The following is a 5,021-nucleotide window of genomic DNA, read 5'->3' as shown; positions in this document are numbered from 1 at the left end:
GGTTAATGTCTGTAAGCGAGTTTTGGAGAGCTACTTCTCAGTGCTGGATCCAATAAAGAGATCAGCCACTTTACTTTCCCTTAGAGTCCTTAGTGGAAAACAGGTCAGTCTCGGAGCTATTCTTTATGTCTTTGTTAAATCTCTAAGGTTGAGGCTGATTAACTTTTAGATTAAGCAATAGCCTGAAATGAAGTTTAAAATGCCCTAACCTTTAAATAGGGACAAATTCTCACTAGTCATTATTTGAACTCACTGATGTTACAGATTTGTGGTACGGATGTTATCCATTAAGGTGAAAGCAGAAAGGGGCTATAAAATTGACTCAGAAGGCTAAGTACTTTACCTTAAGGAAAGCATTCATAAAAATCTGTCCTGAATTGTATGTATAATAATTGGTGAGAACCAGGTGTTCCAAGCTTTAACTGGCCAGGCAAATTCATATAAAATCCTGATGTGCCTTCAATTGATTGTCACCTAATCTCTAGACAAGGTATTCTTGGTTTTTTGGACCATCCTGGTTTGGGAACTCTGCCTTGGTGATACCACAGGAAAAATAAGACCTTATAAAAATCCATAGCTGCCTTTGTCCCCAGGGTCAGATTCTTTAGCTTCTAAATTAGTTTAATTCCTTTTGACTTTAATGGAAAACATGGATTGGGATTGCAGTGTTGAGAGCTCTTGCCAGTGATATGAATAGTTGATGTTTGCCCAGGGATCTATAATCTTCAAGGTGTTAAGTGTCTGGGCTGGTTAGCAGAGTGGGTTGGAGCTTGGTCCTAATGAAGACAGGGGCAGGGAGAGGTTCAGTCCCCATATGGCTTGGGGAACTTTTGTCAAAGGAAAAACTGTTTGGAGGCTATGGGCTGCATTCTTAATAGTGACCAGGTGTTTTACAGAGACATACTGTTGGCCACAAAGAGGGCTACTCTAGATGTCTTATACCCAGCTCATTATTATTATTATTAGAAAAATAGCTCAGAGACCATTCCCTAAGGTTCAGTAGGGTCCATGCTCTATGAAAAGCACAGTGTAGTATACAAAGTTTTGTATAGTCAATAGATTGTAGAGAAAAGCTAGTTGTGAAAAAAATTGTAGACATTGTAGTGCTCAGAGGTATGGTATTAGTAGATCATCTTTATTTAGCACCTGACTGATCAAAGCAATGTCTATTCTGGTGTGAATTAGATGGAATGAATGAGACAGGATAGTATTGAGGCGGATTAATGAACTAAGAGATCAAGGTTCCTAAGAGGACATATACAGCATGAGACTAATAGGTTGGAGATGGAGAATTTTAAAACTGAAAAAATACATATAAAATAGTGTTCATCTAATTATTAAACACTAGGGCTGGAAAGGTACCTTAGAAGTTATTTATCACAACTATCAATCATCAGGTACTTATGGATGTCAGGCACAGGGGCTAAAAGACAAAAATGAAATAATCCCTGCCTTTAAGAAGCTCGCAGTAGAATGGGGATACATTACACAAGCATATATAGGTAGACCACCAAAAGATTTCAAACAATTAGTTATTTTTTTATCCCAAATCTTACAAAAGCAAACAAAACAAACATTTCTATGTGCAAAGAAAAAGAAGATAGTGCATAAATAAAACCACAAATCTCCTATATGTTTAGCTTGCTTTTTTCATTTCTACATAATAAATACCATTCACAATCCCAGCTCCTGCATACCCCCCTCCCTGTACCACAAAAGATATCATCAAGGAGACTACAATATGTACATATACACTGTTTTTCATGTTTCAACTTTTGGTTTATTTTCTGGAGGCAACATTCACAGATTATTCTTCTAGCATTAATCCTGTGACTTAGTAAAATGTTCTCCTGATTCCACTCATCTCACTGTTCATTATCTTGTGTAGTTCTAAGTTTTTTTAAATCAGTCTGTTCATTGTTTCTTATGGTGCAGATTTATTCCATCACAATCATATAACGTGATTTGTTCAGTTATTCCCCATTTGATGGGCATCCCCTCAGTTTCTAATTCTTTGCCACCACAAAGAGAACTGCTACAAATATTTTGGAACATATGGGTTCTTTTCCTCTTTCTCTGATCTCTTTGGAGACAGATCCAGCAATGAATGGTATTGCTAGGTTTAAGAGTATACACAGTTTTATACTCTCTGGGTGTAATACCAAATTGCTCTCCAAAATGGTTGGATCAGTTTACAGTTCCACCAACAGTGCACTAATTTCCCTGTTTTTCAACACACCCTTCAATATTTGTCACTTTGCCATTTTATCCAGCCTGATGGATGTGAGATGATATCTCAGAGTTGTTTTGGTTTGCATTCCTCTAATCAGAAGTGATTTAGAGCACATACCTATATATGGCTTTGATTTCTTCATCTGAAAATTATCTATTCAAATCTTTTGCCCATTTATCAATTGGAAGATGGTTTTTATTCTTATAAATTTGACAAAGTTCTCTATATGTTTTAGTTATGAGACTTTCTGAGAGGCTATGTATAAAATCCCATCCCCAATTTTCTGCTTTCCTTCTAATCTTAGTAGCATTCATTTTACCTATACACAATTTTTCAATTTAATGTACTCAAAATTAACCATTTTACATTTCACAATGCTCTCTATCTCATGTTGGTACATAAATTCATCCCCTGTCCATAAATCTGATAAGTAGTATGTTCTCTGTTTTTCTAAGGTACTTATAATATCTCTTTGTCTAGATCAGTGATTACTAAAGTGGGCACTACCACCCCCTGGTGGGTGCTGCAGCAATCCTGGAAGGTGGTGATGGCCACAAGTGCATTTATCTTTCCTATTAATTGCTATTAAAATTTTTAAAAATTGATTTCCAGGGGGCTAAGTAATATTTTTTCTGGAAAGGGGGCGGTAGGCCAAAAAAGTTTGGGAACCACTGGTCTAGATCATGTATCCGTTTTGATCTTAGTGAATGGTATAAGTTATTGGTCTATACCTAGTTTCTGCCAAACTGATTTCCATTTATCCTTGTAATTTTTTTTTCAACTCATGATTTCTTATCCCCAAAACCTGAATCTATGATTTTGTCGAATATAAGAGTACTATCATCTTTTACTGCTGTGCATTGTATTTATGTTCTGTTCCACTGATCTACTTTTCTATTTCTTAAAAAGGACTATATAGTTTTGATGATGATTGCTATAAAGTACAATTAAAAATCTGGTCTTGCTAGGTCTCTTTCCTTTATTTTTTTACATTAATTCCTATGATATACTTGCTCTTTTATTCTTTCAAATGAATTTTATAATAATTTTTTCTAACTCAATAAAATAATTTAATTGCAATGGCATTGAATAAAGTATATTAGTTTATGTAGGATTGTCATTTTAATTATATTGGCTCTGCCGATCCATGAACAATTAATATTTCTCTACTTAATTAGATCTGATTTTATTTGTATAAAAAGTGTTTTATAATTATGTTCATATAGTTGCTGGGTTTGTTTTGGCAGATGCACTCCCAGGTATCTTATTTTGTCTGTGGTTATTTTTTTTAAACCCTTAACTTCTGTGTATTGGCTCCTAGGTGGAAGAGTGGTAAGAGTGGGCAATGTCAAGTGACTTGCCCAGGGTCACACAGCTGGGAAGTGGCTGAGGCCGGATTTGAACCTAGGACCTCCCGTCTCTAGGCCTGTCTCTCAGTCCACTGAGCTACCCAGCTGCCCCCTATCTGTGGTTATTTTAAATGGAATATTTCTTTCTATTTCATCTTGCAAACTTTGTCAGTAATATATAAAATGCTGATGATTTTATGGGAATTTATTTTATATTCTCCTACTTTGCTAAAGTTAGTGATAGTTTAGATTAATTTTTGGTTGAATTTATAGGATTTTCCACATATGCCATCATGTCATAAGTAGATAGTTTGATTACATCTTTGCTTCTTTTGATTCCTTCAATTTCTTTTTCTTTTCTATTGCTATTGCTAGCACTTCTAATACTATGTTAAATAATATTGATAATGGGCATCCTTGTTTTGCTCCTGATCTGATCTTATTGGGCATTTAGCTTCTCCCTATTATAGATAATGGTGATTCTTACTGCTGATTTTTAGGTAGATATTTCTTATCATTTTAAGAAAAAAATTCATTTATACCTGTGCTTTTCAGGGATTTTAACAGGATTGAGTGTTGTATTTTATCAAAGGCTTTTTTTGCATATGTTTATTTGTTATTGATATTATCAATTATGTTGATAATTTCCCTTATATTAAAACATCCCTACATTCCTGGATGCACATTTGCTCCATTTTGATCACACTGGAAAAAAAGTCATACTCTTGGTCTTATTATTGGCCAAAGAATGTCTTAACTTCACTATCTAGAAGTCTTAATTCTCTCTCTTGGATCACAATCTTCTATCTTTCAATCCCTCCTTAAATCCCTGCCTCACTCCTTCTAAATCTATTTTTTTGTCCTCAAGGACTTCTTGTTCCTCTACTCTGACGGGTAAACTATTTTGTGTTCCCCCAATTTGTTTATGATATGACCTTTTATTTCTAAATCAAATATACATTTTGACTTTATCTTGTTATATGACATCTGATGTTGGTCTATGCCTAATTTATGCCATACTGCTTTCCATTTTTCTCCAGAGATTTTTATCAAATAGTGAGTTCTTCCAAAATCTTATATCTTTGGATTTGTCAAATACTAGGTTTACATGGTCATTTACTACAGTGTGTTAAATACCTAATCTATTCCATTGATTCACTGCTCTATTTCTTTACCAGCACCAAATTGTTTTTAAGGATTTCCACTTTGTAATCCAGTTTGAGACCCGTATGATGAGGCCACCTTCCTTCATTTTTTCCCCCATCAAGTCTCTTGATAATCTTCATATTTTGTTCTAGATGAATTTTCTTATCTTTCTAGCTATATGAAAGAATTTTTTATTTTATTGTTTGATTGGTATGACACTGAATAGGTAAATTAATTTAGGTAGAATTGTCATTTTTATTATATTGGCTCAGCCTACCAATGAGTAATTAAGG

Source organism: Gracilinanus agilis, chromosome 1 (assembly GCF_016433145.1).
Source record: "Gracilinanus agilis isolate LMUSP501 chromosome 1, AgileGrace, whole genome shotgun sequence".
Classification (NCBI taxonomy): domain Eukaryota; kingdom Metazoa; phylum Chordata; class Mammalia; order Didelphimorphia; family Didelphidae; genus Gracilinanus; species Gracilinanus agilis.
The sequence above is the reverse complement of the archived record's forward strand: the minus strand, read 5'-3'. Positions refer to the sequence as shown.